Here is a 12,764-nt window from a genome sequence, read left to right on the forward strand (position 1 = left end):
ATAATTTGTAAATATAATAATTATTTTAGAGCTAACCGAACCTAACCTATTCTAACCAAACCTAACCTAACCTAACCTAGCCACACCTGTAGATATCTAAATTATTATAAACAATATAATCATTATATGGCAATTTACACACCTGTAGATAACTGAAATAATAATAAACATGTAACTATCAGGTGTTACTACTGTATCAGGGTCAATAAGCAGCGCTCACTAAGTCAAATATAGGAGATAATTTAATGGGGGAAAATAGAAACCTTCCTTTATCGGTGACAGGAAGAGTAATACTTGGTAATATTCCTCGTCTCTATCAATTACTTGTATTACATAAATTATTACAGGTACGTTACTGTTGTTTTATGTATTATGTAACCTACGTGTATGTGATAATAATAGTGTTAGTGGATTATTTAGGAATTTTATTCAATATAATCCATGGGTATACAATGATAATTTTAGGGGGTATTAATAAATCGTCGATAGTCTCACTAATTAAGACAGGTGTAGGGATGATAATTGATAATTCCACAAAATTATCCACCAATTACCTTAATAATTATTTAGGGATAGTTAATGATTTTACGAGCCGCAGTAAATTATGCTACAGTAAAGGGTAAATAATATCCGGGAACTTCTTTATAAATTATGTCATGTATAGATGAAGGATAATGAGTAATTACCTATAATTTATTTATGATTTAAGGAAGAAGTTATTATTATCATTTATTATTATTTTTTATTATTTATTTTATATTTTTTATTATTATCATTATTATTTATTTTTATTTATTTTATTATTTTCATTATTATTATTATTATTATTATTATTATTATTATTATTATTAATTATTGAAATTGTTATAATTTTCATAATTATCATTATTGGTATTGTTATTATTATCATTAATATTATTATTATATCTTACGTCTCGTATGTCTTACAAATAATGAAACATATTGCGATACAACTTAGTAAGATACTGAAGAGAGGAGGAGGAGAGAACTGGTATGGCAACAATGTCAGTCTTGTACCGGTGTGTTCAGGGTCTATGTGGCAACAATGTCAGTCTTGTACCGGTGTGTTCAGGGTCTATGTGGCATCAATGTCAGTCTTGTACCAGTGTGTTCACGGTCTATGTGGCAACAATGTCAGTCTTGTACCGGTGTGTTCAGGGTCTATGTGGCAACAATGTCAGTCTTGTACCGGTGTGTTCAGGGTCTATGTGACAACAATGTCAGTCTTGTACCGGTGTGTTCAGGGTCTATGGCATCAATGTCAGTCTTGTACCAGTGTGTTCAGGGTCTATGTGCAACAATGTCAGTCTTGTACCGTGTGTTCAGGGTCTATGTGGCAACAATGTCAGTCTTGTACCGGTGTGTTCAGGGTCTATGTGGCAACAATGTCAGTCTTGTACCGGTGTGTTCAGTCTGTGGGGTCTGTGTGTTCAGGGTCTATGTGGCAACAATGTCAGTCTTGTACCAGTGTGTTCAGGGTCTATGTGGCAACAATGTCAGTCTTGTACCGGTGTGTTCAGGGTCTATGTGACAACAATGTCAGTCTTGTACCGGTGTGTTCAGGGTCTATGTGACAACAATGTCAGTCTTGTACCGGTGTGTTCAGGGTCTATGTGACAACAATGTCAGTCTTGTACCAGTGTGTTCAGGGTCTATGTGGCATCAATGTCAGTCTTGTACCGGTGTGTTCAGGGTCTATGTGACAGCAATGTCAGTCTTGTACCGAGTGTGTTCCGGGGTCTATGTACGACAGCAATGTCAGTCTTGTACCGGTGTGTTCAGGGTCTATGTGGCAACAATGTCAGTCTTGTACCGGTGTGTTCAGGGTCTATGTGGCAACAATGTCAGTCTTGTACCAGTGTGTTCAGGGTCTATGTGGCAACAATGTCAATCTTGTACTAGTGTGTTCAGGGTCTATGTGGCATCAATGTCAGTCTTGTACCGGTGTGTTCAGGGTCTATGTGGCAACAATGTCAGTCTTGTACTAGTGTGTTCAGGGTCTATGTGGCATCAATGTCAGTCTTGTACCAGTGTGTTCAGGGTCTATGTGGCATCAATGTCAGTATTGTACCCGTGTGTTCAGGGTCTATGTGGCAACAATGTCAGTCTTGTACCGGTGTGTTCAGGGTCTATGTGGCAACAATGTCAGTCTTGTACCAGTGTGTTCAGGGTCTATGTGGCAACAATGTCAGTCTTGTACCGGTGTGTTCAGGGTCTATGTGACAACAATGTCAGTCTTGTACCGGTGTGTTCAGGGTCTATGTGACAACAATGTCAGTCTTGTACCGGTGTGTTCAGGGTCTATGTGACAACAATGTCAGTCTTGTACCAGTGTGTTCAGGGTCTATGTGGCATCAATGTCAGTCTTGTACCGGTGTGTTCAGGGTCTGGTGACAACAATGTCAGTCTTGTACCGGTGTGTTCAGGGTCTATGTGGTAACAATGTCAGTCTTGTACCAGTGTGTTCAGGGTCTATGTGGCATCAATGTCAGTCTTGTACCGGTGTGTTCAGGGTCTATGTGACAACAATGTCAGTCTTGTACCGGTGTGTTCAGGGTCTATGTGGCAACAATGTCAGTCTTGTACCGGTGTCTAGGGTCTATGTGGCAACAATGTCAGTCTTGTACCGGTGTGTTCAGGGTCTAAACACTGGGGTTCCCAGTACCAGTGTGTTTGTGGTCTATGTGGCAACAATGTCAATTCCCAGCTCAGTGTGTTCAGGGTCTATGTGGGTACCACTGTCGTCTTGTACCGGTGTATGTTCAGGGTCTATGTGGCAACAATGTCAGTCTTGTACCAGTGTGTTCAGGTCTATGTGGCATCAATGTCAGTCTTGTACCAGTGTGTTAGGGTCTATGTGGCATCAATGTCAGTATTGGTACCCGTGTGTTCAGGGTCTATGTGGCAACAATGTCAGTCTGCACCGGTGTGTTCATAGGGTCTATGTGGTAACAATGTCAGTCTTGTACCAGTGTGTTCAGGGTCTATGTGGCATCAATGTCAGTCTTGTACCAGTGTGTTCAGGGTCTATGTGGCATCAATGTCAGTCTTGTACCCGTGTGTTCAGGGTCTATGTGGCAACAATGTCAGTCTTGTACCGGTGTGTTCAGGGTCTATGTGGTAGCAATGTCAGTCTTGTACCAGTGTGTTCAGGGTCTATGTGGCAACAATGTCAGTCTTGTACCGGTGTGTTCAGGGTCTATGTGGCAACAATGTCAGTCTTGTACCGGTGTGTTCAGGGTCTATGTGGCAACAATGTCAGTCTTGTACCGGTGTGTTCAGGGTCTATGTGGCAACAATGTCAGTCTTGTACCGGTGTGTTCATGGTCTTAGTCAAAATCTCTCTCAGGGATTCGATAAGTGAGTGAATGAATAAATTTCTGTTATTCATAAAGCTGGTGACTCATCGTGTAGAATCAGTCACCCTCGAGGCTGTAATCATACAAATCGACAAATTAAAAGAATGTCTAAAATCCCGACGAGGAAAGACAGGTAGAAATGAAAGGCACACAAGTCACGCCATGTTAAGAGTCACTTGATCTAGTCAGTCACTCGTGGTGCCCGAAACAGTTTACTGGGCCAGAGAGTTACAGACATAACTTAAGTAACGATAATGATACTGACGTGGCTGCAGGAGGCTTCTGAGAGTTATAATTATCTTGTCAAGGCAGCTGATAAAACACATTTAGATTGTATATAATGACTTAATTACCGCCCCCCCCTAAGAATTAATCGGTGTTAAAATTGGTTTGGTTAGCTTTATATTTTATATTACCTAGGTTACTATTTTTATTATTTCCTATTTTTATTATTATTAATGGTGTCTGTTTTATGAAATAGGACGAAGGGAACTTGTTGCCTCATATCACCCGGTAATTGTATTGCTTCTATGTGAAAAATATAGTTAAGCAACATACATAATCTCTTTTGGTGAACTTCATCAGGCACGGGTGAGTGAGAGAGTGTGAGGGAGGGTGAGGGAGAGGGAGGGTGTATGTGAGGGAGGGAGGGTGTGTGAGAGGGAGGGGGTGAGGGAGGGAGGGTGTCGGTAGCTTGTGTCACTTTACGAAGAAGAAGAAAAAAAGTTAAATAGATAAACAAAAACATTCTCAGGGTAGTTAAGCATGTGTTCTCCCTTACTGAGCAACGGTTTCAAATATTCGCTTTTGTGGTGGATCTTTTGGCTTCTGGTCCTGTAATATACTGATAAAAAAGCCCTCCTTCCCCCCCCTTAAAAAAAAAAAGAGGTAGTTGGGGTATTTGAAATTAGAAAAATAAAAGGTATCTGGACTTTTATGTTAATTAATCTAAAATTTAAGGAACAACGATTAATTGTTTACTGTTTACCAGAAGAAAGATGAATGAGAATAATGAGATGTAAATAAATGAAAGAAAGGGAGAATTAAAGGGAAAAACGCACATTTATCCCACTTTCATGTAAGACAGAGAGGTAATATTGTAATTAAACTCACGAAAATAAACAACACCTAAATACAATAAGAAAAAGGAAAAAAAGATTTAGAGACGATGTAAAGAAGTGAATATATTAATAATGTTGTCCTGTACGGCGGTATATGAATCACCTGTGTAATATTTGTTATGAGGAGAGGAAAACCTGGACGTTGATGTAGAATTCCAACTTACAAAAAAAAACACTAGTGATGTTTTTATAATTGTTACTGTACCTTAAAATTCTCACTGTCTGGTAAATCGCACTTACTGTGTATACCTGCTTCAACATCTGAAACGTAAGACATCTATAGTTTGGTGTTGTGGTTGATGTTATAATGTATTACTGAACTTCAACAACTATAAGGTCTTTCAATGCGTATTCTAGGTATAGTGAATATATATATACACTAGTCACCAAAAATTAAAAACAGAGTAAATACTGTACTTCAGTGTGTGGCCCGCGTGTGGTGTTGACTGCCGGGTATTTGCGTTTACACTGTAGAGCGCTGGTTTCCTGGGGCCTGGTGGGGGGGAGGGGGGGGGACACACAACAGGTACTGAATGTATGTAGTTTAATTACGATGACTGAACCCTTTCTATTGTTAGGGACTTTCTGGTGACCTGAGATATTATTGTAATTATTTTGTGGTTATTGTTGTAATATATTCAGGTACTCTAGCGGTCACATAGTGTTAGTTTCTGCACAAGACAACAGACTACATTAAATATAGTTAGGAAAAATACACTTTCTTCATTGAGGTCAAGAACTCCATTTGACTACCCTGTTACTGGTCACTTAGGGTCAGGGTCACATGGAAAGTAAGTTTGTATTGACGTGTTCAGGAACTTAGGTCAGTTAGTGGGCAAAGTTTTGTACGGAAAGACTTTAGTTATGATTATTATTATTATTATTATTATTATTATTATTATTATTATTATTATTGTTATTATTATTATTATTATTATTATTATTATTTATTTTAATTATTATTATTATTATTATTATTATTATTATTATTATTATTATTATATTATAATTATTTTTTAAATATCTCTACAAGAACAATATTGTAAAAAGTTGTATATTTTCGTTATTGTAATTAATCTTTTTTTTTATAATTAATCTTTTTGTATTTCATATACTGTAGTTCGCGTGTTTATTTTTTTTTCGTTGTCTCATTATTTTAGATATTTATTATTTTATTTCTATAATTCATTCTTTCATCTTTATTATTGATATTTCATTCATTTATTATTTTTGTTGTCTTATTTTGTACTAGTATTTCTTACGCATTTACTTATCATTTTTTTCATTTAATTATATTGCCATTTTTTTCACATTTCATTCATTACCACAACGTTGTTTTATATCACATTATTTTAATACTTTTCCTCACATCGGAAACAAGAATAAAACTTCCTTCACATAAAAATCCTGATAAACTTTAAATTGTTTGATTTATTCGTCCGTATTTTTATTTTTGAGAAGTGAACCGACGAGTTACAATTACCTTAAAGGGACACACTACTCAGATTTTTGTCCACACAAACTTTTCCAAATTTTATGATTGATATTTGTTTCTCAGACAGAAGATAATCATTTTGTATATATGTATGTATGTATGTATGTATGTATGTATGTATGTATGTATGTATGTACTGGTGTTCATCTCTATAGGAAGACTTTACCGGGCACCTCTCTACAGCGTCCACCTGTATGTCACCAACGCCGTGCTGACTCACCTCAACTTAGCGTTTACCTATACAAGAAACTACCTTATTATAACGAATACCTGTAAAAGATACCACCTTAGTATGGTATTGATAGTGTTGACTCATACGACAGATCAACAGGTCCGGCGCTGAAGTGTGCATCGCCAGGCGCACCTTCGTCAGTCTCTTGCCACTGGTACTAATTTTAAGTTATTGTTCACCGCCCCCTGTCCTCCATTATTATTATGATTATTATTATTATAATTATTATTATTATTATTATTATTATTATTAGTAGTAGTAGTAGTAGTAGTAGTAGTAGTAGTAGCAGTATTATTGTTATTATTATTATTATTATTATTTATTACTCTTCTTCTTCTTCTTCTTCTTATTATTATTATTATTATTATTATACAAATAACTCGTGCCAATAATTACCTCTATACACCTTTAACACTTTCCAGTTGTCACCTGTATAATGAACCCAATTACCTTATTAACACTGTATTCTAGTTATTTAATTATAGAGGATTATATGCTTACAGGTGTAGTTTATTTATTGTAACTGGGCACCATTAGTTTGGTATATAATTGTTATTTAGAGATACAGTGGTACGACTGACTGCTGGCCATTTTTAACCCATTATTAACCCATTTTCAACCCATTTTTAACCCATTTTTTTGCTTATTCTTTATTGTTGTTTTGAGAACATGACGAATAAATTTACGGCAAGAGAGTGACGGATTGAATATTATAGGTCTTCCTCAGCCGTAAATATTACACATGTTAATTAGATGATTTTTATGTGTCTAAGGAGAGATTAGAGCACATCCGGGTTTCATGAATGTGTGAATTAATCTTCGCAAACAGATGTTATGTGATATCCTTCCTACAAATTTTACTTTCGCAAATTTCTCACGGCTTCCGAAATCCCAGGAAAATAAATAGTTGTAAGCGGTTTCCCAGCGACTCGACTCAAGGTAATGGGTCGTGACCTAACCTAACCCAAACAAATGTCACCTACTGTACCTCAACTTAACCTTATATTAGCTTGGAATTGTTTTCTTATTATTAATGTTACTGTTGAGTATCTAATTTCTATAGGATTTTTTAAACACCCGATTCTCATGTATATATTCTTGTGCTTCTCAGTGATTTAACTTTTTCCGCATCTTGCCGTATTTTTCCTAATTTTCCCGTGTTTTCGCTCTAACATGTGACCTCACAACCGCCCCTCAGTAAAGGTTAACGGTGTACGAGATGTATAAAACAGAAACCTAACTTTGATTTCCGTGGGTGTCTTAGTTCAAGATTTTACAGCCAAAACAACATGAGTATCGTTCCCTGGGGTCCCACAGTGCAGTATACTGACACCGCCAATGTTTGTAACCTTCACCGCCTTGACACAGCAGCACTTCCCTACAGTTTACTACCTGACGGATAAGTTACAGACTGCGGTAGAGGTTTACAGTATACAGTAGGTCATAACCAAATTGCAGGCTGAAGGTTAAATAGGCGCAAGGTCTTTAAAGCCTTTTATAGCCTATAATCTAATCTAAACTCACCATTAGGATTGGGGCCTATTATGATTGCAGTCCATCAGGATTATAACCCACTAGCTCCGAGGCCCCATTAAGACGGAGCCCCAATATTTATGTTTAGGTTAGGTTACGTTACGTTAGGTTACGTTACGTTACGTTACGTTACGTTAGGTTACGTTACGTTAGGTTACGTTACGTTAGGTTAGGTTAGGTTAAGTTGGGGTCTGTAATGAATTCAGGGGCCCCAGAACATTAAATAAAACCCCAAAATATTATCAGTGGTCCTAAAGCCACACTACCCACCCACCCGAAGAAAACATCCTACGTGCACAGGACTCGTGATAGGACTAGCCAGAGGATGGTGCAGGAGAGAGAGGTCGTGGTGGTAGTGGTGGTAGTGGTTGAGACAGTCCCTAGAGAAGTATCACGTCATCGTCGAACATCCAAAAAACAAACAGACAAACACTCATTACGTGGGTTCATATTGATGGTTGTGGTGATAGTGGTGGTGGTGGTAGTGGTTGTGGTGGAAGACTTAGTGGTGGTGGTGGTGGTGGTGGTGGTGGTAGTGTTAGTGGTGGGTGGTAGATGGTGGTGGGTAGTGTTTGTAGGAAGACTTAGTGGTGGTGGTAGTGTTAGTGGTGGTAGTGTTAGTGGTGGTGGTGGTGGTGGTGGTGGGTAGTGTAGTGGTGGTAGATGGTGGTAGTGTTTGTGGTGAAGACTTAGTGCAGGTGGTAGAAAGTTAGTGGTAGTGTTAGTGGTGGTGGTGGTGGTGGTGGTGGTGGTAGTGTTAGTGGTGGTGGTGATGGTGGTGGTAGTGTTAGTGTTAGTGGTGGTGCTTTTGGGTTTGGCGGTGGTGCTGGGGATGGTAGTGGTGGTATTGGTGTTGGCGGTGATGGTGGTGGTGACGGTGGTGGTGCGGAGATGGTAGTGGTGGTGGTAATGGTTATGGTGGTAGTGGTAATGGTGGTGGTGGTGTTATCGTACAGTGGGTGAGAGGGGGGGAGGGTGTAAATGACCACAATTGGGGGAGTATTAGATTACCTGAAGATTAGACACCCTAGCTTAGTTCAGCTGGGGGTTAGTTTAGTTTAGGGTTAGGTGAGCTTTAGGTTAGGTTAGGTCAGGTTAGGGTTAGTTAATATTCAGGCGAAATAAGCTGTACTGCCTAATCTTCAAGTAATGTGATATGTTTATTATGCAAGGATTTCTCTCTCTCTCTGCCAGGTGCCCTCACTTATTACTAACATCCAGTAACCAAACCTAGTGCCCATTCTTAATATCCACACCTGGTGCCCATTCTTAATACCCACACCTGCCGCCCACACCAGTACCCTATGCCTAGAACCCACGGCTGGTGCCCATGCTCAGTGCCAGTTCCTGAGAGCATCTGGGCAAGACATCAAGGAGAGAGCAGCTTCCTCATCTCGGTTTACAGCTTCCTCTCTCCCTCCTCCTACTCCCCTTCCTCCTCCTTCCCTTCCTCCTACCCCCCCTTCACTCATCTCATCCCCCCTCCTCCATGTACACCTACTCTCCCTACTCCTACTCCTACACCTCCTCTTCCTCCTTCTCTCCCTACGCCTCCCTTCCTCCTCCTACGCTCAAATTTATTTCAGTTTTCTTGGTAGAACTTAACTCCACGAATCTAATTATGTTATATTTTTTTTATCGTATTTCTTACATATTTGGGTTTTTATATATCTTGATTTTTTTGTTGTTGCCTTTTCAGGTTTTGAAACGTGACATTTTCTCGTTTTGTGGTAATATATATTAATTTTTACTCGAATGTTATACTTGTGTAAAAAAAAAATGGTAACAGTTTTGGATTTTCTGTTAATTTCGGCATAGTGGCATTTTTATATTGTGACATTGAAAACATTGTGGTCATTAATATATTATATTGGATGAATTTTTGAAGATTATATGAAAGAATATATAAAAAATTTACTTACATTTTATGACAATTTCAAATATTTTGGGTGTTTGAAATTTAAAGATATCCAGTAATTTATGACTTTTTTTTATGACTTTTATAGATTATTTTTGTTATTTTTATTAATTTAAGTCTTGAAATATTTTGCAGTTTATGACATTTATAGATTTCGTAGCTTGTCTTGTGGAGAGTCACGTGGGTCGTAACAATCTGTCTGTCTGTCTGTTTTTCTGCCTGTCTATTTGAAAGTCGGTCTGTTTGTATGTGCATTTGATTGTTTTTCTAGCTTACTGTCTCTTTGAATGCCTCTTATGTGTATGTCTGTCTGTATGTCTGCCTCATTGTCTGTCAAATTGTCTGTCTCCTTGTCTGTCTGTCTGTTTATCTATGTTTTGGGTCTATTTCTGTCTTTTTGTCCATATAGACTATATCTGTCTATTTAGCGGTTTCTGTCTCTATTTAGTAAACTGTCTGTATTTCTCTATGTCTGTCTCTCTGTCTATTTGGCTATGTCTCTATTTAATTAGCTGTCTGCATTACTGTTCGTCTGTATCTCTGTCTATTTACTTGTCTGTCTGTATTGCTGTTTCTCTGTCTTTTCCCCCTCTGACCTGACCCTGGCTGGTTCAGGTTGACGGACACCTAATGACTGCACCGTCCCATTGTCTGTCCCTCCCCTCCCCTCACTTCCCCTCATCTCACCCTCACCCTTATTTTCACCCCCCCCCCTTCTTACCCCCCTTCTTCTTCTTATCCTTTGTCCTCATCTTTTAAAATATCTTCACTTTTGCCTTATTTCCTCATGCCTTCCACTCACATCTCCTCATTTCCCTCTCATATTCCCTCTCCCTCCTCTCCCGTTACCTCACCACATTTCTACTCGTCTTCTTTATCTTCCCTTTCTATCTCCTTCCTCCTTACTTTTCCTTTTATTTCTTTTAAGTTCTCTCCCTAATTTCCCATGCCTCCTTTCCTCCCCTTCCCTTCCTTCCCTTCCCCTTTCCTCTCTTCCACCCCCTCCCTTACTCTCACTTTCCCTCTCCTTCTCCCCTCTCCCCTCCCTCCCAGTGATCTGATTCAAGGTCTTTCTGAGTTATCGTTTGGTAATGTGTGACCCCGCCCCTTTGACACCTCCGTTCTCTCCTCCACCCCGTCCTGACATTCCCCCTTGGCACTCCCTACTTCCCCTCCACCTCTTAGCACCCCTTTACTCCCCCTTCAGCTCCTGGCACTTCTTCCTTGGCACTCCCTACTCCCTCTCCACCTTTTGGCACCCGTTATTTCCCCTCCACACATTGGCACCCCATACTCTCTTTTCAGCTCCTGGCTCTCCTCATTGGTACTCCCCTCCTACCCTTCCAATTACTGGCACTTTCCCTTAGCCCCCCTTAGCCCCCTTTTCGCCTCTTCTAATTACATCCTAACATCTCCCCTCTGTGATGTATACTACTCCCTTGACACTCCCCCTTTGTGGCACTACCCCCCAGACGCTACCTTTTCCACCGTGGCCCCCTTCACCGCTGGCACTGTGATAACTCTCTCTCACGTGGCACTGTCAATCATACAATACTGAGGTCATAGCGTTGGTTAGTGTAATATTTTGCTTACGTTAAATGATAATTATTCGGCGTTTTACTTCTGTCTGTCTGTCTGTCTGTCTGTCTGTCGATATCGTTTACCTAATTAGGTGCTTCAACAGCAAAAATCTTGACTATTATTATTATTATTATTATTATTATTATTATTATTATTATTATGTGTTGTTGTTGCTGTTGCTGTTGGTAATGGTTGGAGCGTTATTATTATTATTATACACGTTATTCACCAGCACAAATTACTACCACCTATAGTCTCTCACTTTCTTGACCCTCGTGACCCGGCGTGACCCCGGACCCTGACCACCTCCATACATGACTCCTGACGGATGAGGAGAGGGGTGAAGGGGAGAGAGAGAGAGAGAGAGAGAGAACGGGTAGGTGGTCTGGGGTAGGAGTGTGGTAGGGGTTTGTTTGAAGGTATTAGGTTATATTATTATGACTGTCAAAATGGTGGGATAATTGACCTCTGACCTGACTCCTTAATAGCAGAAAACCGGAATATTTACCTAATGATAAATGGTACGCTACAGTGTAAATATCCCGGTAGACACAACTCCAGCTCGGTAGACCGCATACTATAGTAACACCGATTATTCAGTCTATTGCCATCCTTCCTGACCGTGTTGATGGATGTTTCTCGTGGCTGAGGGATGTTTGTTAAGTGAGGAATTACGTGGAAGTGAGTGAAAAGATTTTTTGGTCAATTTTGTTCTTTATTATACGCGTATTTTAACACAGGTAAGGCCCAGGTAACATACGGATAAATGAGAAAATAAATGCAATATTGTATAGAAAGTGATGGAAAGAAAGTACAGTCTAGGGAAAGTAAGTAATATACGGCCAAGGGAAGAGAGAGAAAGGATGAAGGGAATAGTACTCAGGAAAGGAAGGTAGGGAAAAGTACTCAGGAAAGGAAGGTTAGGGAAAGTACTCAGGAAAGGAACGTAGGGAAAAGTACTTAGGAAAGGAAGGTTAGGGAAAGTACTCAGGAAAGGAACGTAGGGAAAAGTACTCAGGAAAGTTAGGGAGGACTTCAGGTAACAGTCAGCCACCAACCAGTCAATGAAGTTAACAGTCCCTGGTAACTGTCTTTATTCATAGTCACCTCACCCTTGCTGTCAACACGGGGGAGGGTGTAGTAGCGAAGGGGAAGTGGGGAGAAGGAGGGAGTTAGGCTGGGGAGGAGTGGGGAGCAGACAGGTAAGGTAGTATATGCTGATAGGGGAGATATACACCTAATCAGAGCGAGAGCATCATCATCATTATCACCATCATCATCATCATCATTATCATCATCATCACCATCATCATCATCACACATCACCATCACCACCACATCCTGCCGCCATCTTCCACCGACCCCCCCTCTCCACTCAGTCCACCTCCCTCCCTCTGCTCCTACCCATTTCCTCCACTTACTATTCCTCTTCCCTCCCCTCTCCCTCTCCCTCTTCCTCCCCTTTACTCCTTCCCCTTCCTTCTCCTTAATCCTTTCCCCACGC

The sequence above is a fragment of the Homarus americanus genome, unplaced genomic scaffold (genome assembly GCF_018991925.1).
Source record: "Homarus americanus isolate GMGI-L3 unplaced genomic scaffold, GMGI_Hamer_2.0 scaffold51859, whole genome shotgun sequence".
Taxonomy (NCBI): Eukaryota; Metazoa; Arthropoda; class Malacostraca; order Decapoda; family Nephropidae; genus Homarus; species Homarus americanus.